A 21,133-nucleotide genomic window follows, 5' to 3' on the forward strand; every position below is an offset into this window, starting at 1 on the left:
TGGTAATTCTAGTGTTAAAATTGTAAAACAGATCAAGAATTATGTGAACCACCTTTATGTTTGTGCAGAACATTTGCTCTTGAGTGGAAGTAAAAAAAACACAATCCTTTAAAACGAGGTTAAAACAACGGCTGGAAGCAGTCCTTTAAAAACACAAAGCTCGGTGTCTTCTATTACCTTTCTACTAGGCGGCTCCCCTGCTTCTCCCATCTGGGCCCTGCAACAGCAGAGTGGCCCTACCAGCAGCTGACCTTCTTCCCACACGACTGATCTGGAGGCTTCCTGATCCCTGGCTTCGGTTTAGCACTCTCCAGATCGAGACTTGGCACGAACAACGACCAGGACGCTCATGCTTGGAATTCACCACCCAGGCCTCCCAACTCCTGCTGCCTTCTCGGCTTTACACGGCCAGCCGTCCTTCTTCCGGACACTCCAGCTCCTTGATCGCTCACCTGGAGCGACCACTTCCTTCAGTCCCATTGAGTGTCGGCCAAACACTCTTCTCGGGGGCTCACCTTCCAGCTGCCCATGAGCACTCGCTTGCTCGCACTCTGTGTTTTCAGAAAGCTTCATAACTATAAGTAGTTCATTACCTCTTACTTTAGATCGTTTGTTATTTAGTGTTTCCTGAAAACATGATTCTGTCACAATGGCAGCTACTCAGCAAATTTTGTGACTCAACCTGAAAGTCTGTCTGAGATTGTCAATTATTGGGTTAAAGTTATGTGTATTTTATGATTTACTGTTATCTTGGTTAATTTTGAGTGATTATTTCTCCCATTTTCATGTTATTTCTGTTTATGTCATAGGTGATTTTGTAATAGTGTTCTGTCTCTGTGACTCAACTAAATTGATAATGTACAAGTAAAAGTAATTGTAATTTCTGTGGTCTACATCTTAAAACAAATTTTAAAAAAATGTGACTTCCTGCTTTAGTCAAATGAATGCTTCATGAGTTCTTCATTAGCGACTATATTAATTTTACGTTTTCATATGTTTTAAATGCCAGTCACAATTCCTACTTCTACTTCAACAACAGGTAACTTTCATCTGTTTTTTCTTTTTATGTAGCAATTCTAAACTCTAGGCTTTGTTACTATAAACTGTTTGATTGTATTAAGTTTGTGGAATTATAATTCATCATCTCTTTAATATTCTGTAAACTAGCTACTTGCTGTTTCTACCGTACCATTTAATTAACCAGCAATCAGACCACAATATTATGAGTTTAGAGAAAGACAAGACAGAATACATACCACAGTTAGGAATCTCAATTAAATTTAAAGAAAGAAACAAAAAATCTGGACATTTAGTAAAGTTCTTGTTGTGGAGGAAACAAAACAGTATAAGGATTGTATTTTCAGAATTTGTTCATGTTTAAATGTAAGATAATACACGTGAAATGCAAAAGAAGGACAGTGAAAGTTTTCTAAATAATTATAAACTGTTAATGACATAGTTTAGGCACATGAATTTGTGTTGGAGGAAGATGAGTGAAAATAGCCCAAGTTGAAAATGGCTTTACAATGACTGTTCTTCCCATTTTAACCCACAACGAACCATTATTTAACTTGCATTAACTCCTTTGGAAAAAGTAGAAAATTTAAGTCCAGTGTGCTGCAGTATCATGATAAAAAAAGAAAACTTGCTACTGTTTCTTCATTTCTTTCATATTTTAGTATTTGTCCATGTCTCATTAGAAGAGAAGATTATCGACGCTTACAGATGTTTTTACTTTTGCCTGTTGTTTTATAAATTGACTTGGAAATACTGAGAATTATTGGTTGTTTTAATTGAAAACGTCCTCTGAAAAAAAGTAAAAAAAATGTTTATGCGGAAAATTATGTTAAATCAAAATAATGCAGTTTTGTCTTTTATTTCCTTCATTAAAAATAGTTTTAGAAAACCTGACATAAAGACTTTAATATATTCCAGCGATCAGAGGTTCTGGCATAATGTTAATGGAAAACGCACCAAGAATTATGTGAATCACCTTTACGTTTATGCAGAGTATTTACTCTTGAGAAGGTGGTCAATCAGTCTGTTATCATTTTATATCTCTAAGCAAGCCACATCAGAAAGTGATGTAGAAAGAAATTAGGTCAAAAGACCATAAACAGGAGAAATTTTGGTCTAAAATGTTCAATTGTATGTAATGTATGGAAATATTCCACAACATATTCATTGTGCATTAAGCTTTTATTTTCATTTTATTCTCACAGAATCAAACTTAACGTCTACAAACAAAACAGGTAACCACTGATTTCCTATTCAAACATATCTTGTTATATTGTTATGTCTGTCAGCCATTTTCTAACCTGAACAGGGTCGCGGGGTTCTTCTGCAGCCTATCCTAGCTAGCATAGGGCACAAGGCAGGAACAAACCCTGGACAGGGCACCAGTCCATCACAGGGCAAAAACACTCAAACTTCAACCCCAACCAGAAACGTGGGCCAATTTAAGAACACTAATTCACTTAGGCTACATGTCTTTGGACCATGGGGGGAAACTGGAGCACCCTGAGGAAACGCACACAGACATGTGGACAACATGGAAACTCCATGCATTGAGGACCCGAGACACGAACCCTGGTCTCCTTACTGCCAGGCAGCAGCACTGTCACTATGTCACCATACCACCCAATATTGATATGATGATGTTATAATTTCAAGTATATTTTTATTTCAATTTTATTTTCACAAAATCATACTTCTTCAAAATCAACAACATTGACTAAAAAAAGATATCCCATTAAAATGTATCTTGTTTGATTGATATGACACCAGTATTTTCATACATAAATGGATCATAAATAACTCGTAAAAGTGTGTATAATTACATTTAATCTACAATAGAACTGCAATGTTGTAATAATCAGAACTCTTAAAAAGTTGTCCATTTCATCTAAAATAGATGTTTTAGCAATTTTTTACTTTTATTAAATGTAAGCCAACATTAGAAGTGGAAACTGCAAATATTAGTTGCTCTGTACATCCCTATCAATATCATTTTAGTTTTTTGTTTTTGAATATTTCCTGTTGTTTCCTCTTCAGTTTCCTACTGCGTATCACATGCACAATTTTTATTTGTATCCCATCATTACTGATGGGCCTTTAATCCTCCTCTGAAAACAAAGAGCCTTTGTTACATTAGCCAACATGTGTATCAGCATTTAAGAAGGACATTTCCCCAGGTTTGTACAGCTAAGTGTACTGTAGTGATCATTTTCAAGGTATTATTGCAACATTAACCCAGATCTTCACGTGGTCCTTACTCTAGGGGTGTTAATTATCATGTATAACATATGTATGAAAATGTGAGTGTGTGGGGAGCTCAGGCATCTCAGGGACTTCATGTTAACACAAGCATTATGATTTTAGGGAAAGAAAAGCTGAAGAGCTTTGATTTTACTTCTACCTAAAAAAGAACATTTATCTGGTTGCAAACCGGTAAAAATATTCCTAACTATATTGCTGAAGTGAATATTACAGTACTTCCCTTTAAATCACCACCAGCAAGATTCTGGGAGGATGGAACGCAGGAACAGTTAGTTTCTTATCTAGTGCACTTATGTGAGAGGAATTTTTTGCAGACATGATCCAGTATGCAGCGGAGAAGAGTACCCTGTTTTACTGGAGTGGGATGTGTTTCTGGAAAGCTTCATGACTCTTAAGTAGTTCATTACCTCTTACTTTAGATTGTTTGTTAATTCGTGAGTGTTTCCTGAAAATTTTTTCAACTAAAGTATTATGTTGTCTTGTTTGTAAATTGAAGTATGAACAGAACAACTCATTATTTTCAGCATTGTTCTTTTTTGGACTTCTGCCTGTGATTCTGTCACAATGGCAGCTACTCAGCCAATTTTGTGACTCAACCTGAAAGTCTGTCTGAGATTGTCAATTATTGGGTTAAAGTTATGTGTATTTTATGATTTACTGTTATCTTGGTTAATTTTGAGTGATTATTTCTCCCATTTTCATGTTATTTCTGTTTATGTCATAGGTGATTTTGTAATAGTGTTCTGTCTCCGTGACTCAACTAAATTGATAATGTACAAGTAAAAGTAATTGTAATTTCTGTGGTCTACATCTTAAAACAAATTTTAAAAAAATGTGACTTCCTGCTTTAGTCAAATGAATGCTTCATGAGTTCTTCATTAGCGGCTATATTAATTTTACGTTTTCATATGTTTTAAATGCCAGTCACAATTCCTACTTCTACTTCAACAACAGGTAACTTTCATCTGTTTTTTCTTTTTATGTAGCAATTCTAAACTCTAGGCTTTGTTACTATAAACTGTTTGATTGTATTGAGTTTGTGGAATTATAATTCATCATCTCTTTAATATTCTGTAAACTAGCTACTTGCTGTTTCTACCATACCATTTAGTTAACCAACAGTCAGACCACAATATTATGAGGTTAGAGAAAGACAAGACAGAATACATACCACGGTTAGGAATCTCAATTAAATTTAAAGAAAGAAACAAAAAATCTGGACATTTAGTAAAGTTCTTGTTGTGGAGGAAACAAAACAGTATAAGGATTGTATTTTCAGAATTTGTTCATGTTCAAATGTAAGAATATACACGTGAAATGCAAAAGAAGGACAGTGAAAGTTTTCTAAATAATTATAAACTGTTAATGACATAGTTTAGGCACATGAATTTGTGTTGGAGGAAGATGAGTGAAAATAGCCCAAGTTGAAAATGGCTTTACAATGACTGTTCTTCCCATTTTAACCCACAACGAACCATTATTTAACTTGCATTAACTCCTTTGAAAAAAGTAGAAAATTTAACTCCAGTGTGCTGCAGTATCATGATAAAAAAAGAAAACTTGCTACTGTTTCTTCATTTATTTCATGTTTTTGTATTTGTCCATGTCTCATTAGAAGAGAAGATTATCGACGCTTACAGATGTTTTTACTTTTGCCTGTTGTTTTATAAGTTGACTTGGAAATACTGAGAATTGTTGGTTGTTTTAATTGAAAAAGTCCTCTGAAAAAAAGTAAAAAAAATGTCTATTTGGAAAATTATGTTAAATCAAAATAATGCAGTTTTGTCTTTTATTTCCTTCATTAAAAATAGTTTTAGAAAACCTGACATAAAGACTTTAATATATTCCAGCGATCAGAGGTTCTGGCATAATGTTAATGGAAAACGCACCAAGAATTATGTGAATCACCTTTACGTTTATGCAGAGTATTTACTCTTGAGAATGTGGTCAATCAGTCTGTTCTCATTTTATATCTCTTAGCAAGCCACATCAGAAAGTGATGTAGAAAGAAATTAGGTCAAAAGACCCTAAACAGGAGAAATTTGGGTCTAAAATGTTAAATTGTATGTAATGTATGGAAATATTCCACAACATATTCATTGTGCATTAAGCTTTCATTTTCATTTTATTCTCACAGGATCAACCTTAACATCTACAAACAAAACAGGTAACCACTGATTTCCTATTCAAACATATCTTGTTATATTGTTATGTCTGTCAGCCATTTTCTAACCTGAACAGGGTCACGGGGTTCTTCTGCAGCCTATCCTAGCTAGCATAGGGCACAAGGCAGGAACAAACCCTGGACAGGGCACCAGTCCATCACAGGGCAAAAACACTCAAACATCAACCCCAACCAGAAACGTGGGCCAATTTAAGAACACTAATTCACTTAGGCTACATGTCTTTGGACCATGAGGGGAAACTGGAGCACCCTGAGGAAACGCACACAGACATGTGGAGAACATGGAAACTCCATGAATTGAGGACCCGAGACACGAACCCTGGTCTCCTTACTGCCAGGCAGCAGCACTGTCACTATGTCATCATACCACCCAATATTGATATGATGATGTTATAATTTCAAGTATATTTTTATTTCAATTTTACTTTCACAAAATCATACTTCTTCAAAATCAACAACATTGACTAAAAAAAGATATCCCATTAAAATGTATCTTGTTTGATTGATATGACACCATTATTTTCATACATAAATGGATCATAAATAACTCGTAAAAGTGTGTATAATTACATTTAATCTACAATAGAACTGCAATATTGTAATAATCAGAACTCTTAAAAAGTTGTCCATTTCATCTAAAATAGATGTTTTGGCAATTTTTTACTTTTATTAAATGTAAGCCAACATTAGAAGTGGAAACGGCAAATATTAGTTGCTCTGTACATCCCTATCAATATCGTTTTAGTTTTTTGTTTTTGAATATTTCCTCTTGTTTCCTCTTCAGTTTCCTACTGCGTATCACATGCACAATTTTTATTTGTATCCCATCATTGCTGATGGGCCTTCAATCCTCCTCTGAAAACATCAACCCTTTGTTACATTAGCCAACATGTGTATCAGCATTTAAGAAGACATTTCCCCAGGTTTGTACAGCTAAGTGTACTGTAGTGATCATTTTCAAGGTATCATTGCAACATTAACCCAGATCTTCACGTGGTCCTTACTCTAGGGGTGTTAATTATCATGTATAACATATGTATGAAAATGTGAGTGTGTGGGGAACTCAGGCATCTCAGGGAGTTCATGTTAACACAAGCATTATGATTTTAGGGAAAGAAAAGCTGAAGAGCTTTGATTTTACTTCTACCTAAAAAAGAACATTTATCTGATTGTAAACCGGTAAAAATATTCCTAACTATATTGCTGAAATGAATATTACAGTACTTCCCTTTAAATCACCAACAACAAGATTCTGGGAGGATGGACGGCAGGAACAGTTAGTTTCTTATCTAGTGCACTTATGTGAGAGGAATTTTTTGCAGACATGATCTAGTATGCAGCGGAGAAGAGTACCCTGTTTTACTGGAGTGTGATGTGTTTCTGGAAAGCTTCATGACTCTTAAGTAGTTCATTACCTCTTACTTTAGATTGTTTGTTAATTCGTGAGTGTTTCCTGAAAATTTTTTCAACTAAAGTATTATGTTGTCTTGTTTGTAAATTGAAGTATGAACAGAACAACTCATTATTTTCAGCATTGTTCTTTTTTGGACTTCTGCCTGTGATTCTGTCACAATGGCAGCTATTCAGCAAATTTTGTGACTCAACCTGAAAGTCTGTCTGAGATTGTCAATTAATGGGTTGAAGTTATGTGTATTTTATGATTTACTGTTATCTTGGTTAATTTTGAGTGATTATTTCTCTCATTTTCATGTTATTTCTGTTTATGTCATAGGTGATTTTGTAATAGTGTTCTGTCTCCGTGACTCAACTAAATTGATAATGTACAAGTAAAAGTAATTGTAATTTCTGTGGTCTACATCTTAAAACAAATTTTAAAAAATGTGACTTCCTGCTTTAGTCAAATGAATGCTTCATGAGGCCTTTATTAGCGACTATATTAATTTTACGTTTTCATATGTTTTAAATGCCAGTCACAATTCCTACTTCTACTTCAACAACAGGTAACTTTTATCTGTTTTTTTCTTTGTATGCAGCAATTCTAAACTCTAGGCTTTGTTCTATAAACTGTTTGATTGTATTAAGTTTGTGGAATTATAATTCATCATCTCTTTAATATTCTGTAAACTAGCTACTTGCTGTTTCTCCCGTACCATTTAGTTAACCAGCAGTCAGACCACAATATTATGAGGTTAGAGAAAGACAAGACAGAATACATACCACAGTTAGGAATCTCAATTAAATTTAAAGAAAGAAACAAAAAATCTGGACATTTAGTAAAGTTCTTGTTGTGGAGGAAACAAAACAGTATAAGGATTGTATTTTCAGAATTTGTTCATGTTTAAATGTAAGATAATACACGTGAAATGCAAAGAAGGACAGTGAAAATTTTCTAAATAATTATAAACTGTTAATGACATAGTTTAGGCACATGAAATTGTGTTGGAGGAAGATGAGTGAAAATAGCCCAAGTTGAAAATGGCTTTACAATGACTGTTCTTCCCATTTTAACCCACAACGAACCATTATTTAACTTGCATTAACTCCTTTGAAAAAGTAGAAAATTTAAGTGCAGTGTGCTGCAGTATCATGATAAAAAAAGAAAACTTGCTACTGTTTCTTCATTTCTTTCATATTTTAGTATTTGTCCATGTCTCATTAGAAGAGAAGATTATCGACGCTTACAGATGTTTTTACTTTTGCCTGTTGTTTTATAAATTGACTTGGAAATACTGAGAATTATTGGTTGTTTTAATTGAAAACGTCCTCTGAAAAAAAGTAAAAAAAATGTTTATGTGGAAAATTATGTTAAATCAAAATAATGCAGTTTTGTCTTTTATTTCCTTCATTAAAAATAGTTTTAGAAAACCTGACATAAAGACTTTAATATATTCCAGTGATCAGAGGTTCTGGCATAATGTTAATGGAAAACGCACCAAGAATTATGTGAATCACCTTTACGTTTATGCAGAGTATTTACTCTTGAGAATGTGGTCAATCAGTCTGTTATCATTTTATATTTCTAAGCAGCCTACATCAGAAAGTGATGTAGAAAGAAATTAGGTCAATAGACCCTAAACAGGAGAAATTTTGGTCTAAACTGTTAAATTGTATGTAATGTATGGAAATATTCCACAACATATTCATTGTGCATTAAGCCTTTATTTTCATTTTATTCTCACAGGATCAACCTTAACGTCTACAAACAAAACAGGTAACCACTGATTTCCTATTCAAACATATCTTGTTATATTGTTATGTCTGTCAGCCATTTTCTAACCTGAACAGGGTCACGGGGTTCTTCTGCAGCCTATCCTAGCTAGCATAGGGCACAAGGCAGGAACAAACCCTGGACAGGGCACCAGTCCATCATAGGGCAAAAACACTCAAACATCAACCCCAACCAGAAACGTGGGCCAATTTAAGAACACTAATTCACTTAGGCTACATGTCTTTGGACCATGGGGGGAAACTGGAGCACCCTGAGGAAACGCACACAGACATGTGGAGAACATGGAAACTCCATGAATTGAGGACCCGAGACACAAACCCTGGTCTCCTTACTGCCAGGCAGCAGCACTGTCACTATGTCACCATACCACCCAATATTGATATGATGATGTTATAATTTCAAGTATATTTTTATTTCAATTTTACTTTCACAAAATCATACTTCTTCAAAATCAGCAACATTGACTAAAAAAAGATATCCCATTAAAATGTATCTTGTTTGATTGATATGACACCATTATTTTCATACATAAATGGATCATAAATAACTCGTAAAAGTGTGTATAATTACATTTAATCTATAATAGAATTGCAATATTGTAATAATCAGAACTCTTAAAAAGTTGTCCATTTCATCTAAAATAGATGTTTTGGCAATTTTTTTACTTTTAATAAATGTAAGCCAACATTAGAAATGGAAACGGCAAATATTAGTTGCTCTGTACATCCCTATCAATATCATTTTAGTTTTTTGTTTTTGAATATTTCCTGTTGTTTCCTCTTCAGTTTCCTACTGCGTATCACATGCACAATTTTTATTTGTATCCCATCATTGCTGATGGGCCTTCAATCCTCCTCTGAAAACATCAACCCTTTGTTACATTAGCCAACATGTGTATCAGCATTTAAGAAGGACATTTCCCCAGGTTTGTACAGCTAAGTGTACTGTAGTGATCATTTTCAAGGAATCATTGCAACATTAACCCAGATTTTCACGTGGTCCTTACTCTAGGGGTGTTAATTATCATATATAACATATGTATGAAAATGTGAGTGTGTGGGGAACTCGGGCATCTCAGGGAGTTCATGTTAACACAAGCATTATGATTTTAGGGAAAGAAAAGCTGAAGAGCTTTGATTTTACTTCTACCTAAAAAAGAACATTTATCTGGTTGCAAACCGCTAAAAATATTCCTAACTATATTGCTGAAGTGAATATTACAGTACTTCCCTTTAAATCACCAACAGCAAGATTCTGGGAGGATGGAAGGCAGGAACAGTTAGTTTCTTATCTAGTGCACTTATGTGAGAGGAATTTTTTGCAGACATGATCTAGTATGCAGCAGAGAAGAGTACAGTGATCCCTCGCTATATTGCGCTTCGCCTTTCGCGGCTTCACTCCATCGCGGATTTTATATGTAAGCATATTTAAATATATATCGCAGATTTTTCGCTGGTTCGCGGATTTCTGCGGAAAATGGGTCTATTAATTTCTGGTACATGCTTCCTCAGTTGGTTTGCCCAGTTGATTTCATACAAGGGACGCTATTGGCAGATGGCTGAGAAGCTACCCAGCTTACTTTTCTCTCTCTCTTGCTCTGACTTTCTCTGATCCTGACGTAGGGGGTGTGAGCAGGGGGGCTGTTCGCACACCTAGACGATACGGACGCTCGTCTAAAAATGCTAAAAGATTATCTTCACGTTGCTACCTTCTGTGTGCAGCTGCTTCCTGAAGTGACATGCTGCACGGTGCTTCGCATACTTAAAAGCTCAAAGGGCACGTATTGATTTTTCACTGTTTGTTTTTCTCCGTCTCTCTCTCTCTCTCTCTCTCTCCCTGCTCCTGACGGAGGGGGTGTGAACTGCCGCCTTCAACAGCTTTGTACCAGCAGTGCTTCGCATACTTAAAAGCCAAACAGCCCTATTGATTTGTTTGCTTTCATCTCTTGCCTGAAGAAGGGGTCTGAGTTGCCTCGAAAGCTTGCATATTGTAATCTTTTTAGTTAGCCAATAAAAGGTGTCATTTTGCTTGGCTTTTCTCTACTCTCTGTTTCTGACAGTCTGTGCTCCTGACGCGCACTCCTTTGAAGAGGAAGATATGTTTGCATTCTTTTAATTGTGAGACAGAGCTGTCATCTCTGTCTTGTCATGGAGCACAGTTTAAACTTTTGAAAAAGAGACAAATGTTTGTTTGCAGTGTTTGAATAACGTTCCTGTCTCTCTACAACCTCCTGTGTTTCTGCGCAAATCTGTGACCCAAGCATGACAATATAAAAATAACCATATAAACATATGGTTTCTACTTCGCGGATTTTCTTATTTCGCGGGTGGCTCTGGAAGGCAACCCCCGCGATGGAGGAGGGATTACTGTACCCTGTTTTACTGGAGTGGGATGTGTTTCTGGAAAGGTTCATGACTCTTAAGTAGTTCATTACCTCTTACTTTAGATTGTTTGTTAATTCGTGAGTGTTTCCTGAAAATTTTTTCAACTAAAGTATTATGTTGTCTTGTTTGTAAATTGAAGTATGAACAGAACAACTCATTATTTTCAGCATTGTTCTTTTTTGGACTTCTGCCTGTGATTCTGTCACAATGGCAGCTATTCAGCAAATTTTGTGACTCAACCTGAAAGTCTGTCTGAGACTGTCAATTAATGGGTTGAAGTTATGTGTATTTTATGATTTACTGTTATCTTGGTTAATTTTGAGTGATTATTTCTCCCATTTTCATGTCATTTCTGTTTATGTCATAGGTGATTTTGTAATAGTGTTCTGTCTCCGTGACTCAACTAAATTCATAATGTAAAAGTAAAAGTAATTGTAATTTCTGTGGTCTACATATTAAAACAAATTTTAAAAAATGTGACTTCCTGCTTTAGTCAAATGAATGCTTCATGAGTTCTTCATTAGCGACTATATTAATTTTACGTTTTCATATGTTATAAATGCCAGTCACAATTCCTACTTCTACTTCAACAAGTAACTTTTATCTGTTTTTTTCTTTGTATGCAGCAATTCTAAACTCAAGGCTTTGTTCTATAAACTGTTTGATTGTATTGAGTTTGTGGAATTAAATTCATCATCTCTTTAATATTCTGTAAACTAGCTACTTGCTGTTTCTACCGTACCATTTAATTAACCAGCAGTCAGACCACAATATTATGAGTTTAGAGAAAGACAAGACAGAATACATACCACGGTTAGGAATCTCAATTAAATTTAAAGAAAGAAACAAAAAATCTGGACATTTAGTAAAGTTCTTGTTGTGGAGGAAACAAAACAGTATAAGGATTGTATTTTCAGAATTTGTTCATGTTTAAATGTAAGATAATACACGTGAAATGCAAAAGAAGGACAGTGAAAGTTTTCTAAATAATTATAAACTGTTAATGACATAGTTTAGGCACATGAATTTGTGTTGGAGGAAGATGAGTGAAAATAGCCCAAGTTGAAAATGGCTTTACAATGACTGTTCTTCCCATTTTAACCCACAATGAACCATTATTTAACTTGCATTAACTCCTTTGAAAAAGTAGAAAATTTAAGTCCAGTGTGCTGCAGTATCATGATAAAAAAAGAAAACTTGCTACTGTTTCTTCATTTCTTTCATGTTTTAGTATTTGTCCATGTCTCATTAGAAGAGAAGATTATCGACGCTTACAGATGTGTTTACTTTTGCCTGTTGTTTTATAAATTGACTTGGAAATACTGAGAATTGTTGGTTGTTTTAATTGAAAACGTCCTCTGAAAAAAAGTAAAAAAAATGTTTATTTGGAAAATTATGTTAAATCAAAATAATGCAGTTTTGTCTTTTATTTCCTTCATTAAAAATAGTTTTAGAAAACCTGACATAAAGACTTTAGTATATTCCAGCGATCAGAGGTTCTGGCATAATGTTAATGGAAAACGCACCAAGAATTATGTGAATCACCTTTACGTTTATGCAGAGTATTTACTCTTGAGAATGTGGTCAGTCAGTCTGTTATCATTTTATATCTCTAAGCAAGCCACATCAGAAAGTGATGTAGAAAGAAATTAGGTCAAAAGACCCTAAACAGGAGAAATTTTGGTCTAAACTGTTAAATTGTATGTAATGTATGGAAATATTCCACAACATATTCATTGTGCATTAAGCTTTTATTTTCATTTTATTCTCACAGGATCAACCTTAACGTCTACAAACAAAACAGGTAACCACTGATTTCCTATTCAAACATATCTTGTTATATTGTTATGTCTGTCAGCCATTTTCTAACCTGAACAGGGTCACGGGGTTCTTCTGCAGCTTATCCTAGCTAGCATAGGGCACAAGGCAGGAACAAACCCTGGACAGGGCACGAGTCCATCACAGGGCAAAAACACTCAAACTTCAACCCCAACCAGAAACGTGGGCCAATTTTAGAACACTAATTCACTTAGGCTACATGTCTTTGGACCATGGGGGGAAACTGGAGCACCCTGAGGAAACGCACACAGACATGTGGAGAACATGGAAACTCCATGCATTGAGGACCCGAGACACGAACCCTGGTCTCCTTACTGCCAGGCAGCAGCACTGTCACTATGTCATCATACCACCCAATATTGATATGATGATGTTATAATTTCAAGTATATTTTTATTTCAATTTTACTTTCACAAAATCATACTTCTTCAAAATCAACAACATTGACTAAAAAAAGATATCCCATTAAAATGTATCTTGTTTGATTGATATGACACCAGTATTTTCATACATAAATGGATCATAAATAACTCGTAAAAGTGTGTATAATTACATTTAATCTACAATAGCACTGAAATATTGTAATAATCAGAACTCTTAAAAAGTTGTCCATTTCATCTAAAATAGATGTTTTGGCAATATTTTACTTTTATTAAATGTAAGCCAACATTAGAAGTGGAAACGGCAAATATTAGTTGCTCTGTACATCCCTATCAATATCATTTTAGTTTTTTGATTTTGAATATTTCCTGTTGTTTCCTCTTCAGTTTCCTACTGCGTATCACATGCACAATTTTTATTTGTATCCCATCATTGCTGATGGGCCTTCAATCCTCCTCTGAAAACATCAACCCTTTGTTACATTAGCCAACATGTGTATCAGCATTTAAGAAGGACATTTCCCCAGGTTTGTACAGCTAAGTGTACTGTAGTGATCATTTTCAAGGTATCATTGCAACATTAACCCAGATCTTCACGTGGTCCTTACTCTAGGGGTGTTAATTATCATGTATAACATATGTATGAAAATGTGAGTGTGTGGGGAGCTGAGGCATCTCAGGGAGTTCATGTTAACACAAGCATTATGCTTTTAGGGAAAGAAAAGCTGAAGAGCTTTGTTTTTACTTCTACCTGAAAAAGAACATTTATCTGGTTGCAAACCGGTAAAAATATTCCTAACTATATTGCTGAAGTGAACATTACAGTACAGTACTTCCCTTTAAATCACCAACAGCAAGGTGCTGGGAAGATGGAAGGCAGGAACAGTTAGTTTCTTATCTAAGATAAGATAAGATAAGAACTTTATTCATCCCGAGGAAAATTCTTTTGTCATATACAGTATATGCTCAGTGCAACAAGAGGGATAAAGATAAGGTAGTAAAGAGTTTAAAAAGAACAGTAGTAATAGTGCAAACAGAATAATAACTCTAAACTAAGTAACAAATAACTATAACTAATAGTTTGTATTATAACTGTATAACCAATTTGTGCAATGCAACAAACAACTAATGCACTTATGTGAGAGGAATTTTTTGCAGACATGAACCAATATTCAGTGGAGAAGAGTACCCTGTTTTACTGGAGTGGGATGTGTTTCTGGAAAGCTTCATGACTCTTAAGTAGTTCATTACCTCTTACTTAAGATTGTTTGTTAATTAGTGAGTTTTTCCTGAAAACGTTTTCAGCTAAAATAATATGTCATCTTGTTTGGAAAGTAAAGTATGAACAGAACTCATTATTTTCCACATTGTTCTTTTTGGGACTTCTCCTTGTGATTCTGTCACAAACAGACAAGAGGTTTCCAAACAGATTATCTTATTTGGACAATGTAATAACAAGAATTGTATTAATAATAATACACTATAAAATTATAACATCTTATATAAAAAAGTCTATGCGTGGAAGTGTGTGTATCTGTCTGTCTGGCACGGAAGTGCAAGGTGGCCTGGAAGTGCCAAGCTACAGCATGACACTCAAAGAAAGTGACTCTTTCGCCAAAGTGAAACCGTTGACATAAGTGAAACTTGATTAGCCCGTAACACACAAGCAAGGCGAGCACATCGGCAAAACAGAACCTCAGAGGAGAGAGAAACTTGCATAGCTGCTGATAGACAACATAGGGGAGCACGTCGGCAAAACAAAACCGCTGAGGAAAGAGAACATCACTTAGCCTCTAATGCACAACCGATGCGATTGATTTATTGAAGTGCCAGAATCCATGGTTTCTAGGAGCGCTTACACAGCTAGTAGCCTATAAATAAGCAGAAAAGAGTCTCTTTTTATCTTTAATGCTTTTAGACAATTTGAGTACATAATGAGTTAACCAATCAAACTAGTTATATAATCAGTCACATCCTTTGAAGAGAAAGGTAAATCATGCCTTAGTATAAGCAATGACAATGGCAGCTATTCAGAAAATTGTGTAACGCAACCTGAAAGTCTGTCTGAGATTGTCATTTATTGGGCTGTAGGTATGTGTATTTTATGATTTACAGTTATGTTGGTTAATTTTGAGTGATTGTTTCTCCTATCTTTATGTTATTTCTGTTTATTTTATAGGTGATTTTGTAATAGTGTTCTGTCTCCTTGACTCAACTAAAATTGTAATGTACAAGTAAAAGTAATTGTGAATTCTGTGGTCTACATTTTAAAACAAATTTAAAAAAATGTGATTTCCTATATTAGTCAAATGAATGCTTCATTAGTTTTTCATTGCCAACTATATTAATTTTACTTTTTCATATTTTTTAAATGCCAGTCACAATTTCTACTTCTCCATCAACAGCAGGTAACTTTTATTTGTTTTTTTTCTTTGTATGCAAAAATTGTAAAAGACGAACAGTCCCAGACCCTAGGCTTTGTGCTATAAACTATTTGATCGGATTAAATTTCTGGAATTATAATTACTTACCACTTTCATATTCTGTAAACTAGCTATGTGTTGTTTCTACTTTACCGTTTAGTTAACCAAAAGTCGGACTACAATATTATGAGATTAGCAAAAGACATGACAGAATACATACCACGGTTAGGACTCTCAGTTAAATTACAAAAAATAGATAACACATCTGAACATTTAGCAAGGCTGTCATTGTGTCATGGAAGGAGGAAACAAAACAGTATAAGGATAGTATTTTCAGAATTTGTTCAAGTTTAAATGTAAGATAATATGCCTGAAATACAAAAGAAGGAGAGTGAAAGTTTTCTAAATAACTATAAACTTTTAAAAACATAGTAAAAGCACATGAATTCTTGCTGAAGGAAAATGAGTGAAAATACCCCAAGTTGGAAATGGCTTTACAATGACTGTTTTCCCCTTTTTAACCCACAATGAGCCATGATTTAACTTGCATTAACTCCTTTGAAAACACTTTGAAAATAAACAAGAAAATTCAAGTCCAGTGTACTGCAATGCAGTTTGCCATATCACGATTAATAAAAAAAACACAAAACAAACCAAAGAAAATTTGCTGCGGTTTCTTCATTTCTTTCATATTTTAGTATTTGTCCATGTCTCATTAGAAGAACAGATTATTGATGCTTACAGATGTTTTTACTTTTGACTGTTTTATTATAAATTGACTTGGAAATACTGATGAATACTGGTGGTTTATCTGAAAAACTTCCTCTTAAAAAAAACTAAAAAAATGTTTATTTGGAAAATTATGTAAAGTCAAAATAATGCAGTTTTGTCTATTATTTCCTTCATTGAAGATACTTTAAGTAAGCCTGAGATAAAGACTTTAATATATTCCAGTGATCAGAAGTTCTTCAGTAATGTTAATGTAAAACGGATCAAGAATTATGTTAAAGACCTTTACGTTTGTGTAGAATATTTCCTCTTGAGAAGGTGGTCAATCAGTCTGTTCTCATTTTATATCTCTTAGCAAGCCACATCAGTAAGTGATGTAGAAAGGAAGGAGGGTAAAAGACCCTGAATGGAAGAAATTTTGGTCTAAAATTTTAAATTGCATGTAAGGTATGGAAGTATTCCACAACATATTCATTGTGCATTATGCTTTTATTTTCATTTTATTCTCACAGAATCAACCTTAACGTCTACAAACAAAGCAGGTAACCACAGAGAAAAACAAGATTTCCCATTAAAACATATTGTTATATTGCTATGTCTGTCAGCCATTTTCTAACCTGAACAGGGTCACGGGGGTCTTCTGTAGCCTATCCTAGCTAGCATAGGGCACAAGGCAGGAACAAACCCTGGACAGGGCACCAGTCCATCACAGGGCAAAAACACTCAGACATCAACCCCCATCACAAACTTGGGTCACTTTAGGAACACTAATTCACTTACAGTAGGCTACATGTCTTTGGACTGTGTGGGGAAACTGGAGCACCCTGAGGAAACACACACAGACATGGGGAGAACATGGAAACTCAATGCTTTGAGGACCCGAGACACAAACCCTAGTCTTCTTACTGCCAGGCAGCAGCACTGTCACTGTGCCACCGTACCACTCAATATTGATATGATGATGCTTTAATTTCAATGATATTTTTATTTTCACAAAATCACACTTCTTCCAAATCAACAATATTGATTAAAAAAACATCCCCTTAAAAGTATCTTGTTTTATTGATATGACACCATCATTTTCATACATAAATGGATCATAAATATCTCATGAAAGTGAATATAATTACATTTATTCTACAATAGCACTACAGTATTGTAATAATCAGAACTCTTAATAAGTTGTCCATTTCATCTGACATAGATGTTTTGGTAATTTTTTATTTTTATTAAATGTAAGCCCACTTTAGAAATGGAAACTGGAAATTCTAGTTGTTCTGTACATCCCTATCAATGTCATTTTAGTTTTTTGTTTTTGAATATTTCTTGTTGTTTCCACTTGAGGAAACAAAACAGTATAAGAATTGTATTTTCAGAATTTGTTCATGTTTAAATGTAAGATAATACATGTGAAATGCAAAAGAAGGACAATGAAAGTTTTCTAAATACGAATGCACAGTGTAATAGTAAACTAAATATAAAAACGTTGAATAACACTGAGAAAACCTTGAACAACAGAGAAAACTAACATTGTAAGAGTTCACGCTTGACCCTTACGAACTGCTCGCTGTAAACACTTTTTTTTATGAGTTTTAAGCACAGGGAAAAAAAATTAAATGCCACTTCTCTTGCAAAACTTTTAAAACCATCCTCTACTGGTTTTAAATTCCTCACTTTCGCCACTCAAAGAAGGATTTTTTTTCAGCAAATTGCCATGAATCTTCCTGGCTTTCTTGCATATGATCGCCTCGCTTACGCTATCCCCTGCAAGTTGATTCTCGTTCAACCACACTAGCAACAGTTTTTCCACCTCTTCCAGCACTTGAGGCCTCTGCTTGGTTAACATTGTAACTCCTTTTGTAACATCAGCTGCTTTGTTAGGCCCTGTATACGCAAACAAAAGAAAATGGGAAATGGAGAATGGGAAATCATTGGCATGTACAAACACGCCTAGGGAAACTGGCCGCCAGTGTTTTTGTTCGCCACCAGAGCGTGTGGTCGTGAACAAATACAAAATTTTGGCAAACATTTTGATCGTAACCTGATTTGTACGTGTTCGGAAACGTTCGTGACCAGAGGTTCTACTGTAATTATAAACTGTTAATGACATAATAAAAGCACATGAATTTGTGTTGGAGGAAGATGAGTGAAAATAGACCAAGTTGAAAATGGCTTTACAATGACTGTTCTTCCCATTTTAACCCACAATGAACCATTATTTAACTTGCATTAACTCCTTTGAAAAAAGTTGAAGATTTATGTCCAGTGTGCTGCAGTATCATGATAAAAAAAAAGAAAACTTGCTATGGTTTCTTCATTTCTGTCATGTTTTAGTATTTGTCCATGTCTCATTAGAAGAGCAGATTATCGATGTTTACAGATGTTTTTACTTTTGCCTGTTGTTTTATAAATTGACTTCAAAATACTGATAATTACTGGTTGTTTTAATTGAAAACTTCCTCTGAAAAAAAGTAAAAAAAATATTTATTTGGAAAATTATGTTAAATCAAAATAATGCAGTTTTGTCTTTTACTTCCTTCATTAAAAAAGTTTTAGAAAACCTGACATAAAGACTTTATAGAAAACCTGACATAAAGACTTTAATATATTCCAGCGATCAGACGTTCCAGCGTAATGTTAATGGAAAACGCACCAAGAATTATGTGAATCACCCTTACGTTTGTGCAGAGTATTTACTCCTGAGAATGTGGTCAATCAGTCTGTTCTCATTTTGTATCTCTTAGCAAGCCACATCAGAAAGTGATGTAGAAAGAAATGCGGTCAAAAGACCCAAAACAGAAGAAATTTTGGTCTAAAATGTTAAATTGTATGTAATGTATAGTAATATTCCACAACATATTCATTGTGCGGTATGCTTTTATTTTCATTTTATCTTCGCAGAATCTACCTTAATTTCTACAAACAAAACAGGTAACCACAGAGAAAAACAAGTTTTTCCATTAAAAACATGTTTTGTTAGATTTCTATGTCTGTCAGTCATTTTCTGACCTGAATAAGGGTCACAGGGGTCTTCTGCTACCCATCCTAGCTACCATAAGGCACAAGGCAGGAACAAACCCTGGACAGGGCACAAGTCCATCACAGGGTAAAAACACTCAAACATCAACTACAACCACACACTTGGTCCAATTTTGGAATAAAAATAAATAAGTACTATTTTCCTAATAAAGTACATGTGCAGTGCTACTCCTTATTCAGGAAAAGATTCCAGTCATCCCATGGAAGAAAGACTTTCCAAGACTAAGGTCATAAAGCTTATGGAGCCATTTCTGGACAAAGGTAGAACCATAACAACAGCTGTGTAGAGTGCGACAGGAGCTTCCACCTGCAACTAAAGTCACTTCAGTACACATGTACTTTGTCAGCATGCCTGTGTAGATCAAAAACAGGAAGCTCTGCAGTATATTTGTGACTTTACGCTGTAAGAAGATAAGTAAATAAACATGGGTAAATAACATTTGATCTGGCTTTTATATAATTTGCACAAAACATAATCACAAACAGAACTCGGCACGATACCTTGACAAGTTCTGTAAGCCCTGCTGTTTTGTTGAAAGACATGTGTGGGGCAGACTGACTGGCAGGATAAGGCCCGACCTCTTGCTGCATCCAAATGGTGCCATCTTTCACCTTTACTCATGGTGCAGCTGCATTGTTCTTATGTGTAAGTGGACATTTCTTGCCAGGAGGTCTTCTGTTCTCTTTCCCCCATATAGAACCCTCATCCTCATCTGAGTTCACCTCTGTTATAGCATGTGTTTATTTGAAAACTAGCAGTGTCAGGTCGGTTGGAACGTGAACGTGACTGAGAGAATAAAACAATAAAAAAGAAATACTTCTCCATCAGGTAACTTTTATCTTTCTTTTATTTTTATTTATTAAGACAAAAATAAAAGATAAATTCACATAAATAAATGGCAAAAACAAACAAATATGTAGTAATTGGCAGCTCTTGTATTAAACACAGAAACATATTGCATTACTATCTAATGAAAAGAAACATGTACAAAACCAAATTTAAATAAATTAAGAAGTGTATGTGCAATTTGAAAAGTATTGGCTGAAAACCCAATATTATTTAATAACGAAATAATATCAAAACAGTGATCTGCTCTTATTGTTACTATTATACAATAAAAACATACATTTAATTTGCATCTCTAACACCCGGTGTAAATGTATGGTACTTGTAAAGGTTAGCGTTTTTTTTTTTATTTATTCAGTTTTATTCTCTTCCGGGAGAATCCCAAGGCGTTCCCAGGCCAGTCGAGAGACATAGTCCCTCCAGCGTGTCCAGTCTGGGCATCTCTGCTCAAGCTGCTGCCCCCGCGACCCGACCTCTGATAAGCGGGAGACAATGGATGGATGGATGGATGGAGTTTTATTCTCATGTGTTCACACTCGCCCCAATCTGATGTTGTTAGTTTTCAAATAAAGACGTGCTATAACAGAGGTGAACTCGGCTGAGGATGAGGGTTCTACATCGGAGAAAGAGAACAGAAGCCCTACCCACAAGAAACGTCCACTCACATATAACAACAACGCAGCTACACCAGGTGTAAAGGCGAGATAGATGGCACCGTTTGGATGCAAGAAGAGGTCCGGTGTCATCCTGCCAGTCAGTCTGCCCCGCACCTGTTTTCCAATGAAGCAGCACGGCTTACATACCTCGTCAACATATCGTGCAAAGTCCTGTTTGTGAT

At 35.0% G+C, this 21,133-nt stretch overlaps 1 long non-coding RNA gene across 2 annotated transcripts in view; it reads left to right on the forward strand.

Moving 5' to 3' along the window:
- Positions 1-1,934: 1,934 nt before the first annotated feature.
- Positions 1,935-21,133, forward strand: part of LOC127527064 (uncharacterized) — a 28,574-nt gene continuing 9,375 nt past the window's right edge. The window contains exons 1-2 of one of the 2 annotated variants that reach the window (XR_007934433.1): positions 1,935-2,028; positions 16,728-16,951. This is a non-coding gene — a long non-coding RNA (uncharacterized LOC127527064). Of the gene's footprint in view, positions 2,029-16,519; positions 16,952-21,133 lie in introns of those variants that run through there. The other variant, XR_007934432.1, reaches the window with a different exon arrangement.

The sequence above is a fragment of the Erpetoichthys calabaricus genome, chromosome 1, assembly GCF_900747795.2.
Source record: "Erpetoichthys calabaricus chromosome 1, fErpCal1.3, whole genome shotgun sequence".
NCBI classification, from domain to species: Eukaryota; Metazoa; Chordata; class Cladistia; order Polypteriformes; family Polypteridae; genus Erpetoichthys; species Erpetoichthys calabaricus.